The 23,179-nt window shown below is 42.2% G+C and overlaps 1 protein-coding gene across 7 annotated transcripts in view; it reads left to right on the forward strand.

The window, feature by feature from the left end:
• Positions 1-23,179, forward strand: part of DIS3L2 (DIS3 like 3'-5' exoribonuclease 2) — a 357,732-nt gene that overhangs the window by 180,645 nt on the left and 153,908 nt on the right. The gene's annotated exons all lie outside the window — the stretch shown is intronic.

Here is a 23,179-nt window from a genome sequence, read left to right on the forward strand (position 1 = left end):
TAGATAGGCAAACAGTGGAAACAGTGGCTGACTTTATTTTTTGGGGCTCCAAAATCACTGCAGATGATGATTGCAGCCATGAAATTAAAAGACGCTTACTCCTTGGAAGGAAAGTTATGACCAACCTAGAGAGCATAGTAAAAAGCAGAGGTGTTGCTTTGTCAACAAAGATCCGTCTAGTCAAGGCTATGGTTTTTCCAGTGGTCATGTATGGATGTGAGAGTTGGACTATAAAGAAAGCTGAGTGCTGAAGAATTGATGCTTTGAACTGTGATGTTGGAGAAGACTCTTGAGAGTCCCTTGGATTGCAAGGAGATCCAACCAGTCCATCCTAAAGGATATCAGTCCTGGGTGTTCATTGGAAGGACTGATGTTGAAGCTGAAACGCCAATACTTGGGCCACCTCATGCGAAGAGTTGACTCATTTGAAAAGACCCTGATGCTGGGAAAGATTGAGGGGAGAAGGAGAAGGGGACGACAGAGGATGAGATGGTTGGATGGCATCACTGACTCAATGGACATGGGTTTGGGTAGACTCTGGGAGTTGGTGATGGACAGGGAGGCCTGGCATGTTGTGGTTCATGGGTTTACAAAGAGTCGGACAGGACTGAGTGACTGAACTGAACTAATGTGTGAACTCTGAAAATCACCTCCCTATCTCCCTAAGGTTTGTTATTGTTACTGTTTTATTGCCCTTTGTGACTTCACTGAACTAATTCTAATTGTGTAGAGTCTGTATTCTTTGTTGTGTGAAGTCACTAAAATTTTTGCTTTGCTAGCTTAATGGTCAGCTAATGAATGAACGGAGATTTTGTTAAATGCTTTGAACCAATAGTCTCCTAGCCTTTGCTGAGAGCCTCTGTGCATGTATTGATAGGGTCATACCTCCAATGTTCAGATGTGCACTTTACAGCTCTGCCTTAGTCTTCACTTCCTGCTGTGCAGAGCTTCAAGGTCAACCAGAGGTGAGAGCTTAAGTCCTTTTCTGGTGTCTCTTGGCATGTACACAGCCTTATGCATGTGTGCAGCTGTCTCAACCCCTAGGAATATGTCAAGTCTTTGCAAAGACCCCTGGGGAGTCCTTTAACTTTTTTGGTTAGCTTTATTTTCCAGCTGTTACTGCTATCTCAGAAATCTGTGATGTTAAATAATTGCTGCTGACTGTTTTTAGCAAGCACCTCTGAGGCTATAAGGCTTTTTGCATAGGAGTTAGATATGAGTCAGGTCAAAGTAACATGAATGGGGTTTTTCAGGGAACTGCCAGACAACTCCCAAAATGACAAGAATGCAGATTTTGGTGAGCTTTTGAACCTGTTCTGTCCCCTCCAGTGGCTGCTAGGCTGTTGGTTTTCACCAGAATTAGAAAGATGTTGGTTTTCAAGGCTACCTCAGAGCTGGGGAGAGGGCCATGGGAATAAGGCAAGTAAAAACCATACAGAGCTCACTGTTCTAATTGAAATTCATCTATTTCTCTTGAATAAATGTACATCAGATTTTTGTAGGCTTCTGGTTAATTTCTGGAATTAAGAAAAGGTTCGTTTTAACCATTTCACCAGTTACTAAAGCTTATGTGGAGAGGCCCATACTCTGCCAGCCCCAGTGCTCTCATTCTCAAGTCTCTTCACTCCTTATGCCAGGGATGGGGCGAAAAGGAGGCAACTTCCAGCACAAGGTGTTGAGAAAGACGCAAACCCACACTGAAGATAACAGAGAGGAGAGAAAGAATTTGAAAATGAGGGCCATGAGAAGTAAATGATTGTATGGGCAAATCATTCTTAACATTTAGAAATGCCGGACAGCTTGACATCTATATCAGTGGAGTGAAATTAACAGTTTTATTGATAATAGGAAAAGAGGGGGATAAATTTCTTAGTTTTCTATGCAGTATCTTGTTCTGTACTTAACAGTTTTACTCCGTGGTAGTTCTGTATCTTGCCCTTGCCCTGTACTGCATTTCATCCATTTTTCAGGACCCATCTTCACTACTGTGAATCTTTTGACATCTCACTCTGAAAGTGTTCTGAAGTGTGCCCCGTTCTTCTTTCCCTTGACCATTTGTTCATACCTATGTTATAACACTTGCCATACTGTATTTCTAATTTACCTGTGTACAACTCTCTCTTTCTGATGGAGAGCAGTGTCCCCAAGAACAAGGACTAGATGTTACTTGTCTTTCTGTTTTTAGAAACTAATTGGTATATAATAAACCATATATGTATATATATGTATAAGATAAGGGAGAAAAAGACAAAAAGAGTTTTATATAGAAGTTTGCAGAATGTGTTAATGTATTCAGAACTGAACTGAATGTGTTTTTAAGCAAGAGTAGGAATCACTCCTATTTCTTTTTGATATTCCTAGGCAAAAATATAGATAAAACACAGTCCAGTGCCTTTAAAAAAGAAGTTGTTAAGATGTTTTCCTATCTGATTTTAACACTAAAGAGTAAAGTGTTAAAATTACTGTAATAAAATAAGGCACAACTTCTATTTCTGACAAAGATGGAGTAAACGCATTCTTCCTGGCTCTTTGTGTTAACAACTATAAACATGGGGCATAACACAACAAACACGTATAGGAAGATTCTGAAAGGAGGGGAAGAGAAGGTGGATTGCCTAGGGGGTCTCAGGACTCGAGGGCCAGCATGCCAGTGATCCCCTGGTTTTCTTATTGTCTCCTGCATATCCTAAATAGGGTACTGTGGAGATTGCCAACCTGGAATGGCCAAAAAGCACAGGAAAAGCCATCTCCAAGAGAAACCTTTCCGTTCTAGCCAAAAGACAAAGAAAAGGGTGGTCTAAAACAGAAAAGCTTTTTAGCAGTGCTCACCATACTCCAACCAAATGCCAGTGGAAAAGACACACACACACACACACCGTGGTTTCTGTGGGCCTGGGCACAGTGTTAACAGTCTCCACCCCGCCCCATCGTATCTCATGAAATCATGCCGCAGTGCTCCAATTGCTCCCTCCCTCCGCCCCACTTGGTGATGTCTGTGGAGCCATGCAGGGACTTTATTCTGCCTGCCACATTGCAGGTGACGCTGATTCCTGCTTAGGGAGATGTCTGCGGGTCTGAGCAGGGGCCTAATCTTCCCTCCCCTGCCCAGGAGAAGTGGTTGGCGGTGCTCTAATTCCCCTGCCAGAGTGTTGTCAGTGAAACTAAGCATGCAGCCGTTCCTCCTTCCCCTCCTAAGTGGAAGCAGGCATGCTCCAATTCCTTAACTGTGCTGGTGTCACTGGGGCCAAGCAGGGAGCTCACCTGTTCCATCCAGTGGAAGCAGACTATTCTGTTTCCCCCGCGTGGGTAGAACTGACAGAACCGAGAGTGGAGCTGACCTATCTGCGGTCCAGTAAAAGGAAGCATTTTCCCACTGTCCCCTGAGAGCGCTATCAGCAGCTTCCAGTGATGAGATGAGCCTCCATTCCTGCCTGGCAGCAAAGAGACTATTGGTTAGGGCCACTCACCATAACATCCTTGCCTGGTGTCAGTGGAGCTCAGGGCAAGCTGAGCCTCTGCCTTCTGCCAGCATAAACAACGTGGTGAGAGAGGGCTATTTAGCACTTACCTGCTACCCTCTCCTTGTGTCAACAGGGATTTGAGCTTCTGCCCCCAAATTATAGTGACAAAGTAGTGTACACCAGACTTTAGCTTTTCCTATTCCTGATGGCAGTGGGGCTTAGTGGGGAACTAGGCTTATACCCAGCTAATAATGGTTGATAACTTCCCAAATTTGGCCAAAGACAAGCCTACAGACTCAGTAAACTTTGCATGCCCTGTAAGGAAAAGCGCATTCCTCCCTGTGTCTTCTGCTCTCGGTACTTGCATGTAGCTTTGCTTTGCTTCTGACACCAGATGTGTGTAAGAGCAAATCTTTGTTACCTTTGGTCAGACAAAGGAAAAGTGATCACAGGAAAAAACAGATTAACTAGGATAGCTGTGGTCAAAAATACAGATAACAGGTATTAATGAGGGTGCAGAGAAATTGAAATCCTCACAGATTGCTGGTGTGAATGCAAAATGATGTAGCCACTTTGGAAAACTGTTTGGCAGTTCCTCAAAGGGTTAAACATAGAGGTAATAAGCTAGCAATTTGACTGTTAAAGAATTAGAAACATATCCACCCAAAAACTTAAATGTGGATGGATGTTCATAACAGCATCTCCTTAATAGCCAAAAGATGGAAACAACCTAAATGCCTGTCAGCTGTAAACGGGTTAACGCTATGTGGTGCATTCATTCATTGGAATATTTTTTGGCCGCAAAAAGAAATGAAGTTCAGATACATGCTGCAACATGGAGGAAACCTGAAGACGTAACGCCAAGCTAAAGGGACCAGACATAAAAGGTCGCACGGTGTACTACAGATAAGAAGGTCACATAGTGGTGGCTAGGGGCTGCAGGGAAGGGGAGGTGTGGAGTAAGTGCTAACGGGCATGCAGCTTCTGTTTTGGGTGATGAAAATATTATGAGGGTAGGTAAGGGAAATGATTATGTAACTCTGAAGTGTCCATGTGATTTCTTTCCAATTAGCAGTAATTATGCCTTGAATAAACCTCACTGGTTGCAGTACTACAGCTGTACAAAGCTTGAATTGTATATTTTAAAGAGTGAATTTTATGGGGTGTGAATTATATCTCAATAAAATTATTATTAAGGGCTTCCCTGGTGGCTCAGTGGTAAAGAATCTGCCTGCCAGTGCAGGAGACATGGGTTCAATCCCTGGTCTAGGAGGATCCCACGTGCCACGGAGTAGCTAAACCTATGTACCTCAACTATTGAGCATGTGCTCTAGAACCCAGGAACCACAACTACTGAACCCTCTTACTGCAGCTGCTGAAACCTATGTTCTAGAGCTCGTGTTCACAGCAATGAGAAGCCTGCATGCCACAACTCGAGAAAAGTTTGGGCAGCAATGAAGACCCAGCACAGCCAAAAAAATATAAATAAATAAAAAATTTAAAACCCATTGTTAAAAATCAATACATGTAATCTATCATGTCAACAGAATAAACAAAAATGTGAAATTGTAAGATCTCATCAACATTACAGAAAAGGCATTTAGAAAAAATTCAACACACATTCATACCAAAAACTCTCAGCAAACTAGACAAAGAAAAGAACATTCTTAGCTTGATTAAAAATCATCTACAAAAAACCTATGGGCGATAGGCACATTGATATACGAAACAGAATAGAAAGCTCAGGATTAGTTCCACACAAATATGTCCAATTAATTTTTGACAGAGGATCAGAAGCAATTCAGTGGAGGAAAGATAGCCTTCCAGCAAATGATGTTTGCTGGAGGAATTGAGCATATATATACAAGTGAATGATCCTTGACCTAAACCTCATGCTTTAGGCAAAAATTAACTGAAAATGGACTTCATTATAAACTATAAAACTCACAGATAAGTGTATAGAATACTTGCATGATAGAAGGTTAGTAAAGGGATGGCTTCTACTTTGCCACTTCCTTGGTGGCTCAGTGGTAAAAGAAACCACCTGCCAATGCAGGAGACATGGGTTTGATCCCTGGTGCAGGAAGATCCCCTGGAGAAGGAGATGGCAACCCACTTCTGTACTCTTCCCTGGGAAATCTCATGGACAGAGGAGCCTGGCAGGTTTCAGTACTTGGGGTTGCAAAGAATCAGACACAACTGAACACATATGCTTGCACACTTCAAAAGAGTTCTTAGACTTGACACAAAAAGCACAGTCCATGTCAGGAAAGATTGATGAATTGGTTCTCAATGACATTCAGAGTTTTTGTTTTTCTGTGAAAGACTCTGTTAAGAAGATGAAAAGACAAGCTAGACTGGGAGGAAATATTTGCAAACTGCATATCCAACAAAGGAATAGTATCTACGATATGTAGAGAACCCTTAAAACTCAACAGTATAAAAGCAATCCAGTTAGAAAATTGGCAGAAGACACATGCTGCTTATGGCAAATGCATAAACAAAAAAATGTTTAAGAACTTCCCTGACTTTGGTCCAGTGGCTAAGACTCCACGCTGCCAATGCAGGGTGCCTGAGTTCAATCCCTGGGCAGGGAACTAGATTCCACGTGCCACAACTGAGAGTTTGCATGCTGCAACTAAAGATCTCCCTACTGCAGTGAAGATCAAAGAAGCTGAGTGCTCCAGCTATGACTTGGTGTAGCCAAATGAATAAATAAATAATAAATATTATTTAAGTTGAATATCATTAGCCACTACTGCTACTGCTAAGTCGCTTCAGTCGTGTCCAACTCTGTGCGACCCCATAGACGGCAGCCCACCAGGCTCCTCCGTCCCTGGGATTCTCCAGGCAAGAACACTGGAGTGGGTTGCCATTTCCTTCTCCAATGCAGGAAAGTGAAAAGTGAAAGTGAAGTCGCTCAGTTGTGTCCGACCCTTAGGACTGCAGCCTACCAGGCTCCTCCATCCATGGGATTTCCAGGCAGGAGTATTGGAGTGGGGTGCCATTGCCTTCTCCGTCATTAGCCACTAGAAAATGCAAATTAAGTCTACAATGAAAATACCAGTACTTACCTATCAGAATGGCTAAAGTAAAAGCAAAAACCAAAGTCTGTGAGAAGTTCCAAGCAGAGAAAGTGATTCATTCCCACACTGCTAGTAGAAATGTAAAATGGCACAGCCACTCTGGAAAAACTTTTTGCAGTTTCTCAAAAAGCTAAATGCAACCACCATATAGCCTGGTAATTGCATTCCTAGGCCTTTATCCCAGAAAAATGAAAACTTACAATTCACACAAAAACTTATGCACAGGTTTTCATAGCATCTTTAGTTGTAGCATCCCCAGACTGGAAACAACCCAGATTTCCTTCCGTGGGTGAATGGTTAGACGAGCTGTGGTACATCCACATCATGGAATGGTTCAGCAACAGAAAGGAATGGACTGTTGATATACACAACAATTGCATGAATCTTCAGGAAATAAGCTGAGTTTAAAAAAAAAAGCCAGTTTGCAAGGTTTACAGCTGTGTGATTCTATTGATGTCACTTTTTAGGAAAGACACATTTTGAAAATGGAGAATAGGTTTGTAGTTGTCAGGGACTGAGGCGTGCAGACAGGTGGGAGTTGGGTATGATTATTATTAGCAGACAACTTGAAGCATCCTTGAGATAAGATAGCATTCTTTATCTTTACTGAGGTGGTGCTTACATGAACCTCCGCGTATGATGAAATTGTTGAGGACTTCATGAATACAGGTACCAATGGGTTATCTAAATAAGATCAGTGCACTGTCTCAACGTCAACATCCTGATTTTGGTATTGTACTATAATTTTATAAGATTTACCATTGGAAGTCACATAAAAGGAAGATGTGTGTCCGACTCTTTGCAACCCCATGGACTGTAGCCTGCCAGGCTCCTCTGTCCATGTAATTTTCCTCTACAGGCAAGAATACTGGAGCCAGTTGCCATTTCCTCATCCAGGAGATCTTCCCGACCCAGGCATCGAACCCACATCTCTTGCATTGGCAGGCGGATTCTTTAACACTGAGCCACCTCAGAAGCCCCAACAGGAAGACAGCATCTCTCTATTATTTCTTACATTGTGTATTAATCAATGATTATGTTAAAATAAAAGTTTAAAATTTTTTAAAGGGGCACCAGATGAACACAAATGAGAAAGTAATTAATTTTGCATGAGGAAACTTTAAAGCCAGATAATCTTTGAACTTGATCATGAGGGATGAGTAGAATTTCCACAGGCTTTTGTCTTATTATTATTTAAAAAGGATGAGGAAAAGGTAATTAACATTGTCACTGACATCCTCTGAGAAGACCTTTCAGTAGGAGAATATGTCTGTATGTCAGTAACCTTAGGCATAGATTAAGTTCACAGAAATCTGAGGGTGTGAGTTAGAGGGCAAGAACAAAAAGTTTGGATGGAGGAAGATGAGTAAAATTTGGGTATTAAGTGCCTAGGATAATCAATAGAAGATGTCCAAGAGACAGAAAGAAAAACCTGGCACTCATGAAAGAAGTCTGGGCTGCAGATACCTACTCAGGTACGTGAAATAGTAGTTAAAACCACAAAGTGAATGAATATACCTAGTAAGCCTATAATCGGAAAAGGGAAAGAGGACCAGTGATGGACTGTGAAGAGCTCCAACATTTAAAGGGTGGAAGCTTCTTTCACTCATTATTAGAGAAATGCAAATCAAGACCACAATGAGGTACCACTTCATACCAGTCAGAATGGCTGCGATCCAAAAGTCTGCAAGCAATAAATGCTGGAGAGGGTGTGGAGAAAAGGGAACCCTCTTACACTGTTGGTGGGAATGCAAACTAGTACAGCCACTATGGAGAACAGTGTGGAGATTCCTTACAAAATTGCAAATAGAACTGCCTTATGACCCAGCAATCCCACTGCTGGGCATACACACCAAGGAAACCAGAATTGAAAGAGACACATGTATCCCAATGTTCATCGCAGCACTGTTTATAATAGCCAGGACATGGAAACAACCTAGATGTCCATCAGCAGATGAATGGATAAGAAAGCTGTGGTACATATACACAATGGAGTATTACTCAGCCATTAAAAAGAATACATTTGAATCAGTTCTAATGAGATGGATGAAACTGGAGCCAATTATACAGAGTGAAGTAAGCCAGAAAGAAAAACACCAATACAGTATACTAACACATATATATGGAATTTAGAAAGATGGTAATAATGACCCTGTATGCGAGACAGCAAAAGAGACACAGATGTGTAGAGCGGACTTTTGGATTCAGAGGGAGAGGGAGAGGGTAGGATGCTTTGGGAGAATGGCATTGAAACATGTATACTATCATGTAAGAAACGAATCGCCAGTCTATGTTCGATGCAGGATACAGGATGCTTGGGGCTGGTGCACGGGGATGACCCAGAGAGATGATATGGGGAGGGAGGTGGGAGGGGGGTTCATGTTTGGGAACTCATGTACACCCGTGGTGGATTCATGTCAGTGTATGGCAAAACCAATACAGTATTGTAAAGTAAAATAAAGCAAAAATAAAAAATAAAAAAACAAAAGGAAAAGGTGAGGAGCAGGCTACGGAAAGGAGGATGTTAGAAGAGTTAAAGAGAAGGCACAGGAGGTGGCAAGGGTGAGCTGCTCTGGGACAGAAGTCATTACATTCATCTATCAAGCCCTTTTCTTTGTCTTTGGGCTATCTTATGAGTTGTTTCAGTGGTATCACCAGAGCCGAAAGAGTGGAAGGGACATGAAAAAATGGGACGCTAAATACACACATGCTTTTCAAAGAGCTTTGCCACGCCAGAGGCTGTGATGGGGAGCCTGACAGAAGCAGGATCCTGAAGATGTTTGTGAGAATGAGGAGGGTTTGAGCCTGCTGGCAGGCAGCGGGTAAGGAGCCATACACATTTTTGGACTCCTCTTCGGAAATTGCCTTCAGAGCCTAAGGCACATTTTCAACAATGGCAAATCTTCATCTTTTGAGAGTGCATTTGAATTTTGGAAACAGCCAAGTCAGTTTGGAGCCAAGAGTGGTAAATCAGGTGGGTGATCAGGCTGGATAATACGACTTCAAAAAAAAAAAAGTATAATTATAAAGTAGTAAAACTGATTTTCTTGTGAAGCTTGTGAATTGGCCTAGAAAGTAGTTCTTACAGAACTCCAAAAACCTCTTGAGCAGTTGTGGCATGATGTGAGCAAGGGAGTGAAGTCTCTGTAGGTTTCAGAGGAAGACACTGATGTGCATAGAGGTCCTGTTACATGTGTGGTAGTTTTGTTGCATATATTTACTCATATTTGTTACATATATTCACTCAGAGTGTGCAAATGTAAAGTTGCCCTGTATTCTTTTTGCCTGAGAGGTGACCTAGTGGAATTATACCAAAGTTTGTATGTGGGAGAATCCAGAGTTTCAAATTGTGATTGTTTAAACAGTTCTCCTGTGGTCTTACAGATGTAATTAGAATTCCTAGGATAGGAGTGTTCCCACAAGCATAATAATGCTTTAAATGTGTGTTCAATTATCCTTTTCTATAGCCATATTTAATCGTTTCTTTTTGAAATAGAGTTACTTTGAAAATATTAAATCACTTGCATGATCTTGACTGTTGGTCAGACCTGATGCGGTGCTGGGCGCGTAGGAGGTGCTCATTGGGTGTCCCTTTCCTGTTGTCTCTGCCTTGGGGCTTGATGCACACCAAGGACACAAGAGAAAGACCCGTTTCCTAGTAATAGATCATCTCTGTTAAGTTCTGCCAGAAATATCCAAGATAAGGAAAATTAACACATGGGAAAGTTTGAAGTTTTCATTTAGCCTTGTTGTTAATGTGGCAAATAATACGTATGTGCTAAGTCGCTTCAGTCATGCCACCCCATGGACTGTAGCCCTCCAGGCTCCTCTGTCCATGGATTCTCCAGGCAAGAATACTGGAGTGGGTTGCCATTCCCTTCTCCAGGGGATCTTCCCAAACCAGGGATCGAACCTGGCTCTCCTGAATTACAGGCAGATTCTTTACCATCTGAGCCACTGGGGAAGCCCAAACACACATATACCAAAATATAATTTATTGACTGTATCCTTTGTGCTTTTTGATAGGTATAATTATTTTATACTTAAGCATTACCCTGTTTAATCATTAAAACAACCCTGTGAAAATATTGGATTGGCCAAAAAGTTAGTTTGGGATGGTACAGAAAAACCCAAATGAACTTTTTATCCAATAATCACCCCTATTCGACAGATGAAGAAACTGTGGCTCAGATGAGTGTAGTCACTTGCCCAAGGTCACATGGCTGAGAGGGGCAAAGCTTGGACTTGAATTCAGTTCTGCAGTCTAGGAACCTCTTACCACCATCTCCGTATGTCTCCACATTAAAACTCATACCCTTGATAAAACAGTAAAAAAAAAAAATTGAGGAAAACATCAAATCAAAACAAACAAACAAACACCACATGCTTCCCCTCCCCATATTGAGAAAGGAGAAGTTAGAGCCTCCTTCAAATCTCTACTGGCCAAAAAAAATGTCATAGCATTGTACTTTGTGTAACTCTAATTACAGAAGCAATCCTAAAAATTAATTTGTTTTTGAAATAGAAACTTGAGGGACTTCCCGGGTGGTCCAGCAGTTAAGACTCTGGGCTTCCACTGCAGGGGGCACGGGTTGGATCCCTGGTTGGAACTAGATCCCTATGCTATACAGTGCGGCACGCCCCTCCTCCCACAAGAGTAACTCAGCTGATACCCTGCCATGCCTTCCCTCTGCTTCCCAGCACCTGGTGCTCCCAGGAGTGGGCAGCGTGGAAGCATCAGCTGTAACCTGTCATGGCTTGCTAACGAGAAAGCCTTGGGGAAAGCCACACAGAGTTAGCCATTCTAGGAAACTTTCCACAGCTGTTGCATTAATTAAGACTTTTGGTCCCAAATAACAGAAACCACTGGAGCTCACTTCAGCAGAAAGGAGAATTTGTTTTAAGGATCCTGTGGTGACTCCCAGAATTCAAGGGCAGGGAACCAGGGACTGCAGTGAGGCAGGAAATCCAGAAAGGCTTCTTGCTTCACCTCCGCCCTTCACGCCCTCTACACCCCAGCTTCCCCTAGCTCACACCAGCCTCTCTTGCTTCCTGCCCCTCAGGGGGATGGCTGCTGCTAAGAGCTACCGCAGCCACCCAGAAGGAGCCTTGTTTCTCTCTTCCTCTTCCCCCCTCACATACCTTCCTCTTTCTCTCACTCTCCCTGTCCTGATTCCAAATTCAAGGGTGAGAATTAAGTTTTGTCCTGCTTTGGGTTACATGTTGGTTTGGGAGAGGGAGTGTCAAGCCAGTTAACAAGCAGTCCACCACAGCTCTTGTTTCCTCCTCCTTTATGCCGTGGTGCCACTGGTTACTTTTCTATCCCAGGAGTTTGAACATGTTAATGGCCCTGATAGCACAGGAGTGAAATACTAGAATGTAGGTTTCAGAGACAGATTTGGCTAGCGTTATCCCTCTGCCACTTACTAGGTATGTGTTCTTGGGCAAGTTACTTAAATCCTCTGAGCCTTTCTTTCTGTACAAGTTAAAAGGAATGTGCAGTTACTATATTTCTTATGAGGTCGTGGCAGGGATTAAATATAATAACACGTATAATGCTTAGCCCAGGTCTAGCATACATTATGCTTGATAAAATACTGCCCCTTCCTTCTTTCTGGTGAGCATTAAGATGCATTGCCTTGGACTTGGCAAAGGTTCTAAACCTTTCTAGGTTCTAAACCTAGAAAAATGTCTAGGGTTGTATCCTCAGGCCAGAGCTAGAGGTCCCTAGGTATCATCTGAAGTGGATTCCACTCTCACAGATAGATGGTACTTCCAGTCAAGGGGGTATTAGCTTTACCACAGCTCCAGCCTTTTTTCCTGTGGTTAGAGCTGAAGGAGCCCAATTAAAGATTCAATTCAGTAAATATTGATTATCTTTACTATTTGCAAGACCCTGAACTCTAGGTTCTAGATCCAACCAGTAAATCCTAAAGGAAATCAGTCCTGAATATTCATTGGAAGGACTGATGCTGAAGCTGAAACTCCAATACTTCGGCCACCTGATACAAAGAACTGACTCCTTAGAAAAGACCCTGATGCTGGGAAAGATTGAAGGCGGGAGGAGAAGGGGGCGACAGAGGATGAGATGGTTGGATGGCATGCCTGACTCAATGGGCACAAGTTTGAGTAAACTCCAGGAGTTGGTGATGGACAGGGAGGCCTGGCGTGCTGCAGTCCATGGGGTCACAAACGAGTCAGACACGACTGAGTGAACTGAACTCTAGGTATTGTTAGAACTGAAAAGTATGTAATAGAAAGAGATAGTCCTTTCTACCAGAGATAATAAAATCTAGAAAAAGAAATGATTGATCTACACAAGTCATTAATTCAGGATGCTTGGTAGAACTGGCTTACTAAGGCATTATGTTAATGAAGATAGGTCATCTTAAGTAAGGGGGGAAAAATAGTTTAAAGCCAGATCATGGAGGATATGTAATGCCAAACTGAGGACTGTAATGTCAGGATTGCTAGAAGCCAGTGCAGATTTTTGAGAAAGCATACATTATGAGAAAGGAGTGTAATCTAATGGTGTGTTTTAGGAACTTATCCTGGTAGTCAAATGCTAAAGGATCTGAAAGGCAGGAAAGCAAGAGAGGAAGGAGACTGGAGTTCAGCTGGGGAGCTGTTTCAGTAGGATGTGAGGGTGGGATTATGAATTCGCAGTCAGTTCAAAATGTCATAAAGGCTAAAAGATGGGGATTAGGCTGAGATAGAGGAATTATGCTGGATAACTTGAACCCTGAAAGTGCAGGAAGACGTGTAGGCTGTGGATGAGGTCATTGGGGATCACTTCAGGGCTCCTCCTGTCTTGAAGTTGGAGTGGGAATGGAGAAGGGAACATTACATGGTTCACTGCACCCTGTGGCTGAGGGAGTACCTACTATAGCTAGAGGTGCTGTATTAGAGCTTGACTTGCCTGGAGAATTTGTGGGTGTTGTTGTTGTTTTGGGGGAAAGGAAATCTAGATAAATCTCAGTGCCTTATTTGGAAACTCTGTGGAGCAAATGGTATTTTGAACCCATTTTCATCCAAAATCTAAGTATTCTATGTTAAAATCAGCCCGAAAGTTGTTACCAGGCTGCTTTTTTTTTAACTATGGAATCAGTTCTGTGAACAGTGGAAGAGAATTTTGACCTAAAAGTAATATTTAAAAGACAAGACTAGAGTTTGCTTTCCCCATTACTCATTTCTGTTAAAAGTTACAAAATCCTACTTACGTTGGCCAAAGTGATTTTTAAAGAGAGTCCCTGATCATCATGAAATACAGCTGAAATTTTTGACATTTTAGTTTGCTATATTCATGTTATTATTATTTTCTACAGTAAATTTAATTAAAATGCTTATGTGTTTTCTTAAATCTCTCACTTTTCCTGAACTAAGACTCTAGTAAATAGTCTCTGTACTTTGCAGAACTGATCGAGGTCTAATAAGGCTCATTCGTGGTGCTCTTATTCATGCTTATAATAAAATCAGTCATTTAGGGGAATACATTTTCCAGGCAGTTCCCCTGCCTCCCAGGGGAAATATTTCTAGGCCTCCCAGTGACCATGAGATTAAAAGGCTTGACAGGGAAGTCCTAGAATTCTTGAAGAACTAGGCCTTTGAAAGATTCATTGTTGTGGACTCTCCCTTTGAAAGAGACCACTTTATCTTGCTCCTAAACATCTATAGGACAGACATAGCGCTTTCTGAAAAGAAATTCTGGGTGATGCGGAAGAGCCGACTATGTAGGTAATCCAGTATGGGTAGTGTGTAATTTGAAGAATGATAGTTCCATTTTTATGGTTGCCATAACAATCATACAGTTGTGCAGAAAATGTGTATAGCTTTTATAGAAGGGAGCTGGCACCATTGTAATGATTCTTCTCATATCAGAACAACTGTTTTCAGATCTGAAAAATAGGGGTGGCTTAACCCTTCCCCAGTTAGCTCAGCATGCTCCCTGAGAAGGCTCTTTGGAGCTCCAGTGCTGTGGAAATGTATTCACCACTTACATTTGCATTTTAGCCTGATAAATGGATTGAGAATTAAGGATGATGATCCTTTCAACAGCAGGTTCTGAATTCCTGGCTTGGGAATTCAAAGGATGACTGTTCCTCAAATAGAAATCTAGGAGAGATGTCTAGACATAGTTAATTCCTTGACTTTGTGACTATTCTTAATTCTGTCCACTAGAATTTAAATCTGTCCAATACTGGCCTTTACCATTGTGCTTAAGTTGCTAATAAAGTCATATTAAAATTTGGTTTACATTTTCTGTTTTATTTAAATATATTAACTATGGCTTTTCTGGAAATTGCAAAGCCAAATTAAAAAGAGTAGTATTTTAAAGTGGTATACTCTATGTTCCTCTTTGGCTACTTTTTCCTGCTTTTGGATACTTAGAACTTGACTTTCTCTGGCATACTAAAGGGTATTCATTTTGAATAATAACTTGATGTCAGAACTCTGTATATGGATTTTAAGGCTGAGGGTAAAAAGTTGTCACATTTAGATTTGGTACCTAAAAGTGAAGTCATTGTCAATTTAATCAACCATAGAGAAATGTTTCTCAAAGAAATTTGGGGTAATTATTGGTTCCACCAAAATGCTTCTGGGCTGTTTAAATCTTAAGTTAAACTATGGAACTAAGGGGGACTAGAAGAGATTTCAGCTTCCATTTGAAATCAGACTTCTTGGTCTAATTAACTTCTTTTAACACCTTCTCTTTTGAATTCTTCTTCCAGTAAGTTAAAGTTCTCTAGTTCTGTAATGTTAGCAAGTTACTTTATCTCTCTGAGCCTCAGTTTCCCATCCATAAAAGGAGAGTGAAAAGTCACCTCTCACGAGATGATTTCTAGGTGATGTAGGGGGAGGAAAAAGCATTTTTAATGAGAGCGAGATTTCCTGTGTCTTGAGCTGAAGACCTCAGATACATATTACACATAGGAGAACTTTTCATGCCTAAACTCTTAATCTTATATTTAGGGGTTTAGATATTTGATCCCCCTATGAGAGCATTTCCTTTAAGCTTACTGTTACTTCATTTTGTCTGATTTTAAAACTTATTATGTATCAATCACTGTTCTTCCACTCTGTTTTAAAGTAACCCCAATGTGATATTTTAAATCTGGGTTATAAGAAAGTTCTACTACCAGAGGTCAAAGAAGAGAGTGAGATGTTCAGTGAGCATTTCTGGTAGAAAGACTTTCTGGACCCAGTGGAACTGGGCTGTTCTCATTGCTCCCTTAGCTGTGCAGAGCTTCGTTCTGAACACCCGCAAGCCTGGGTTTTAGACTTGGACAGGAAGTGAAAGAGCGAAGAGGACAAGGCATTCCTGATCTACACATCAACTGTTTTGGTTGAATTGTGCCCAGTAGGTCAGGGCTTTCAGATAAACTAATTGGTGGCTTCCAGGCCTTTGCATTAGCTCTTTCTTTTGCCCAAGTCTTTCTTGCATAAAAAGTCTGTGGCTTACTCCTCACCTCCTTCAAGTCATCTTCAAATGTTACCATCTCTTTTGAAGCCTGTGCTGACTATCCTATTTATAATTGTTATCAGTACTTCTAGCCCTCCTTACTCTGTTCTAATGTTCTTTTTTTTTTTTTAACCTCCATCACACTTAATTACAATACTGTTTTATTTTCTGCCGTCCCCTCTCCCACTAGAATGTAAATGGGTAAGATTCTTAACCCTGATGTTGGGAAAGATTGAAGGCAGGAGGAGAAGGGGACGACAGAGGATGAGATGGTTAGATGGCATCACCAACTCAATGGACATGAGTTTGGGTAAACTCCATGAGCTGGTGATGGACAGGGAGGCCTGGCGTGCTGCTGTTCATGGGGTCGCAAAGGGTTGGAAACAACTGAGTGACTGGACTGAACTGAACACTTAATTACAATACTGTTTATTTTCTGCAGCCCCTCCCCCACTAGAATGTAAATGGGTAAGTTTCTTTGTTCTCAAATATGTCCCAGACACCTAGAGTAGTAAATGCCCATAAACAGTGAATGGAGGAATTCTGGCCTTCTTTCTGTTAACCTCTGATAGCTTCACATTGACATTCTACTGGTTCCTACAACTTCAATTTGTTCTTGACACAAAATAAGTGAAAATTTATGAACAGAGCTGCAACTATACATAGGTATCAACCATTTAGTACAAGAAAGTCGGACACAACTTATCGACTGAACAATAACAAAAGCAAAATATCTAAAGCTGACATAAGACAATAATAAATGGTCCTGATGTTTATCAAATGTATGGCATCACCACACGGAGAAAAAATTAACTTTTGGGCATTGGGCTTTTGACCTCTTTCCTGTCTATATTCTAAGGATAAAACTCCACAGAAATCTTAACAGATACTTTGTTTCTGGCAGATATTGGCATTGTAATTCTGAAACTGTTTTGAATATGGAAGCTATGGGGAGCTGAGGTTCTCAGCGGGAGAATAAAAATGTAAATATGGAATGGGAGAAGATGAGGAAGAACTCTGTAGTGCTAGAGTACAGTCAGGTATAAATATGACTGAAATAGTATACTAGGTTTTACCATATACTACGTTTTGCCTAGTATACTAGGTTTGTACCAGTTTCAGGTCATAAGTGGTCAAATATCAGCAATTTCACTTGACTTAACTCAGTATTTTCTAATTCTGCTCTTTAAAAGGGCCAAGTAATAACGAGCATAGCAATCTCTAAGAGCCTATCTTGGTTTCTAAGTACCCTTCATTCTCCACTGAAAGAAATTTGGTCTCCTTAGGGACATGCTGATTATTAGTCCGGGGCAGGAAATGTATAAGGTGAGCCTGAAATATTTACTGTGCCAAAAAGTATAGAAGTGCTGGAAGACTTAAGGAGACACAGCACAAGCACGTAGAGATCACTGGAAGGGCTTCCACCAGCCTGCTGCTGCTGCTGCTAAGTCGCTTCAGTCGTGTCCGACTCTGTGCGACCCCACAGAAAGCAGCCCACCAGGCTCCCCCGTCCCTGGGATTCTCCAGGCAAGAACACTGGAGTGGGTTGCCATTTCCTTCTCCAGTGCAGAAAGTAAAAAGTCAATGAGAAGTCGCTCAGTCGTGTCCGACTCTCAGTGACCTCATGGACTGCAGCCTACCAGGCTCCTCCGTCCATGGGATTTTCCAGGCAAGAGTACTGGAGTGGGGTGCCATTGCCTTCTCCACCAGCCTAGTTTGGGACAATTTGAGTATTAGAAAGAATAGTAATGGTAATGGATTATACTTCATATCATTTTTTTAAAGTCAGTGTACCTATAATAATACTCAAAGAGAAACCAGCAACAAACAAAAAAGTAGGGAGCAGAGCAGGAAAAGCTCTTGACAGAGAGTGTCTGCTAATAATACAGAAGGTTAAAGTACCATTTTATAGCTTGCAAAGCTATGATTGATTCAGGCAGAATTCATCAGTGGAAGCTAAAATCACTGGCTAAAAGGTTATTTGAACCTTTCTCTAATTGTTTTTGTGGTTTAGTTGCTAAGTCATGTCTGACTCTTTTGCGACCCCATGGACTCTCACCTACCAGGCTCCTCTGTCCGTGGAATTCTCCAGGCAAGAATACTGGAATGGGTTACCATTCCCTTCTCCACGGGATCTTACCCACACAGGGATTGAACCCACGTCTCCTGCATTGGTAGGTGGCTTCTTTACCACTGAGCCACCAGGGAAGCCATGAAAAGTTGTTTCCGAACATGATATTCACATGATCTAAAAATTTTATCCCACAGATTAGTTATTAATTAATAAAGAGTAAAAGGGAGCCAGAACGATCTGGTCTTAGCACCTTAGCAGATCAAACTTGGCACCCTGACAGCTTGTACCTTCTGAAGACATGTAGTACAAAGCACGCCGTCACCTGTGAAGGGTTCATGGCAGACGTTCCCCCTGAATCTAGTCAAGACTTAAAAGCTAACTTTCTGTTTCTTAGAAATTTAGAGATTAGTTTTGCCACATTTTATTTATTTCTGTCCTTTCCTCTCTTCCTCCTTCCATAAGAAAACAAGCTGATAAATCTAGAACATGAGACATTCTACAAAACAACTGGCCTGGACTCTTAAAAAAAAAAAGGCAGTGTTATATTTATAGGAAAAAAAAGAGGGATTCATATACACTAAACAAACTAAAGAGACACGACTACCAAACACTATGTAAACTTTGATTAGAGCCCAAGTCAGGAGGAATACAAAAAGCTAAAGAGCCTCTGTGAGAGAACTGATGACATTTAAATATGATCTGTAGATTGTATATAGGGAAGTACTTTTCATCTTAACTGTGATAGTAGTATTGTGGTTCTGCAGAAGAATGCCTTTATTCTTAGAAGACACATGCAGAAGGATAAAGGGGTAAAGTTTCCTGATCTCTACTACATAATTTAAAATAGTTCAAATGTTTAAGAAAAGCTAAGCATATGAAAAGAGGGACAGAGGGAAGAGAAAGATAAAAGAAATTTGTCAAAGTGTTGACATTTGATAAGTCTTAATGAGAGGTATATGGATGTTAATTTTACTATTCTTTAAACTTTCCTGAAAGTTTCACATTTTTCAAAGTGAAAATTGAGAAGAAAGTTAATTTTAACATCTTCTCTAAGGTTTTAACATCTTCTTTAATGTTTTAAAAATTTGTTTTCTTTATTGTTAATTGGCAGAAAATTGCTTTACAATATTGTGTAGGTTTCTGCCATACATCAACATGAATCCATAGATTCTCTAAGGTTAAACCATGGCTTTCCTGGCCTGTGCTGTGACCTCTGGCTCCCAGGGTACCAGGCTAGCCGCATCTGCTCCAGGGTGTTGGGTTTTTGAAGTATAAAAGAAGCATAGAATGGCGAGAGGTTCAGTGAATGGGTGAGTAAACAAATATAACAATGGAGACCATTTTGGTCATTTCTGACCCAGTTCTTGTCATATCACAATCCTTTGGAAAGTAACCTAACAACTACATTCATGTGGTCCGGGATTTTGCTAAAGCTGGAGGTAGACCTTCTGTGGACCTTAGATTAAAACCCTCTGAGTGGGTGAACAGATGCTCAGAGCACTGCACCCTTTCTTTATGTTCACTCTATGGCCTCACGGACTTCCCTAGTGGCTCAGACAGTAAAGACTCTGCCTGCAATGCAGGAGACCCGGGTTCGATTCCTGGGTCGGGAAGATCCCCTAGCAAAGAGAATAGACCCACTCCAGTATTCATGCCTGGAAAATTCCATGGACAGAGGAGTCTGGCAGGCTACAGTTCATGGGATCACAATGAGTCAGACATGATTGAGCGACTAACTCTTAACAGGATGGCCTCATATGTGTCATTTCATCACTTGGGGGGAGTGGAGGGACAGATGGACCAAGATCTCTTTCTGCTTTAAATAGTCCTTAGTCTTTTTCTGTTCTGAAAAATCTGTGATTTGTGTCCGGCTTTTTAGCATCTGTTGTGGTAGTAGTCGTAAGTGAAAGAGTATTAACATATCCGCAGCTGCCATCAGAAAAAAATAAAAGGTCCAGCCCCGCTGTACTTAGAGGGGCTGATTTAGGTTTGAATGGTGCTCCCAGCTCCTTTTGCTTTTGACAGAAGTTGGCCTGTCCTGGAGGAAAATCAGTGTAAAGTAGAAGCTCGGATGAATTCAGCATCTGACTTGACTGGTTCGTCCTAGCACTCATCTGGCTGGACTCTGTACGTGATGCTCCATAGAGATGCATTATCATAGTGGAGTGCTTCAGTTCCTTAGTTATTTTTCCTGCTCCAATTCACATAAAATTTTCTGGTTTCTATATAAACTGTGTTGTTATTTTTCAGTCACTGAGTTGTGCCCAACTTTGTGACCCCAGGGAGTGCAACATACCAGGCTTCCCTGTCCATCACCAGCTCTTGGAGTTTGCTCAAACTCATGTCCATTGAATCAGTGATGCCATCTAACCATCTTATCCTCTTTTGTCCCCTTCTCTTCCTACTTTCAATCTTTCCCAGCATCAGGGTCTTTTCCAATGAGTCATCTGTTGGCATCAGGTGGCCAAAGTGTTGGAGCTTCAGTTTCAGCATTAGTCCTTGACATGAATATTCAGAGTTGATTTCCTTTAGAATAGACTGGTTTGATCTCCTTGCTGTCCCATCTAATCTAAGAAGGTGAGTAAAAATCGTAGTCTTTATCCCTTTAAGTTTATTTCTGAAATATTTTTCATCCCTTTCCATCCATTCACCATCATTGACCCAGATCTTTCTCACCAGAATTGCTTGCTAGCAAGGAGACAAACCCAGAGTCACGGACAGAGGAGGGCCTCTATAAATTTTGTTAGTCTGGAAATGGTCCCTGAACCGCAGTTTGTAAAACACTGTTTTATGAGAAAAGAAGATGGGATGAAGACAGAAAAGGACACCCTTGGAAACAATAACAACTGTGGTGTGACCACAGGGTTGGACGCCAGGAGGTCATGAGTTCTAATCCTAAATGTATTTCCCAAGACACAGTGGCAAAACTGAATGGAAAAGTGCTCAAGGGAGCCCTTTTGGTCATTTTTTTTCATTCACTTATCCATCAGCTATTCATTACATGTGTGCCTTCAGTGTGTTGGAAGAGATCTACAGGTCGGTCAGTGTCAGAGCCAGACCTTGAGGAGCTCCTAGTCTTGTCACAGTGCTGAGGCATGTGTCCATAAGTAACCCCCAGCATGCCGGGTGTAGTGGTCAGTGCTGTTGGATCGGCCCGGTTGCAGGCTTGGGCAGGGCAACTGTGGGGAGGTGACTTCTACTCTATGGAGCCACAAAGATTCCCTGGATAAAAAAAAAGCAGAGCATTGCAGCCAGGCCTTTAAAAGCTAGGTAGGTCTTAGGCGTTGGAGACTGGTGGGATGAATGTCCTAATGTTAGGAACTTCACCACCAGTGTGTGAGGGACCAGAAGGTGTAGAGAAAAGGTTGGCACATAAGGTGCGCTTTGGGAGTATGCAGTCTGATTAGAAAAACACGTGTGGGGGCTGTGTCATGAAAGGCTTTGAATTCTAAGCTGCATTTCTCTTTTCCTCAGTAAGGAATTGATGAAGGTTTTTGACCAGACTCATGCTCTAAGACGATTAATCTGGCAGCAACCATGACCTTGGGGAGAACAATTTCTGTGATGTGGTAGGGGCCACGGCCCAGATCCAGGGAGGTAAATGGTGACAACGTGGTGAGTAAGTGTTGCCGTGGAGACTGGACAGCTGCTTCCAGCTGCAAGGAGGCAGAGCGATGGGTGCCCTGAGGAGGAATAGGACATAAGGTCAGAGGAAGAGCATGTGAGTGACAGAGCAGCAGAGGTTCTTTCTATGCTTCTGCTGTTTCCTGGGATCCTTGGCCAGGTCCTAAGAGATTGCAGAAGGCTTCTAGTTATTCTTCATGTGTTCTTTTCCAGGACCAATGGCCTTGAGCAAAACAGTCTTCGAGGTTTTCTGTCACTTTAAAAAGTTTGACTAAGCCCTTGAGTCACGTGCCTTCAGAACCTGGTTACATAACCCGGCTCCGGATTGGGTTTCTGCAGCCTCATGCACTGGAGCCCTGGTTCTCTCCCTCCCCCACCTGGCACTTGATTTTCTGTGGGTCAGGGTTAGTTTCTTTCTAACCATTGTTGCGGAACTCTTTAAATATTTGGTCTCACAGGTTCTAAAATCTGGCAGGCCAGGCTGCTCCCTGCAGGTTGTGAGACCAAAGGCTTCCAGAAGAGGAGCCAGTACAATCCCAAGCATGTTAACCTAGTGTAACAGCTGCGCGGAGCACCGCCTCTGCAGGGCCGGGCTCCCAGGGCTGAGGCCAGCAGCTCCCAGCCGCTGTGGCCCGCAACCAGGAAGAGCCCTCCTGCACCACATCGTGGCCGAGTTGTAATTGTGGCGATGACAACAGATTAAATCGCTGGCTCTCAGCACTGAGGACTGGGGTTTGTCAGGGTCACTCACTGTTCCCTCGCTTCTCCCAATTTTCCATAGTGAGAGAGCAAGCTTGGAGTCCACTGCTAGAGTGCAAATGCTGGCCAGGAGCTCTCCGAGTTTTATTCTCTCTAGAAGTTAGTTCTCTTAGTAGCCTAGACTGCCTGTCTCTTTTCTTCCAGCACCCCCTCAAGATTCCGAATGTTGTAACCCCTCAATATATGTGCATATGTTTTTATATGCTGTTTTTTTAATAATGATTTAAGACCACTTGCAGATACACATATAATGCAGTGAATAACTTTTATATCAGGTTTCAGGGCAAAAGGAATGTATGAATAGGAGAGTAGGCACCCCCAGGATAAAGATTAGCTCATAAAGTTCAAATTATAAATAAGATTCTCTCGAAACAGATCACATGTTTTTTCCTGAGTTTTCTAGCAGCCAAAGCAAAGAAGGAAACTTAAAAAGGATAAAATTCACACGTGTGTGTGAGGTACAGGCAGACCATCAGCTCAGGAAAAGAAGAGGGAGTCTTTGCACTGCGTAAGCTTGTTGCGTAAGTGCCCGTGAAAGGGGCACTGAATGAGCAAGAGCAAGGCCCTCACCGGCTTCCCTGCAGTGAATAGCGCAGCCATTCGGTTGACTTCTTGCAGTGTCCCATGGGGTAGGCTTGGTGGTGAGGCCTTGTATGACAAGATTCCACTGTGATGGGTGTCTCATGGGTGCATTTATCACCCCTCAAATCTGGGA

The sequence above is a fragment of the Ovis aries genome, chromosome 2 (genome assembly GCF_016772045.2).
Source record: "Ovis aries strain OAR_USU_Benz2616 breed Rambouillet chromosome 2, ARS-UI_Ramb_v3.0, whole genome shotgun sequence".
In the NCBI taxonomy this organism is placed as follows: Eukaryota; Metazoa; Chordata; class Mammalia; order Artiodactyla; family Bovidae; genus Ovis; species Ovis aries.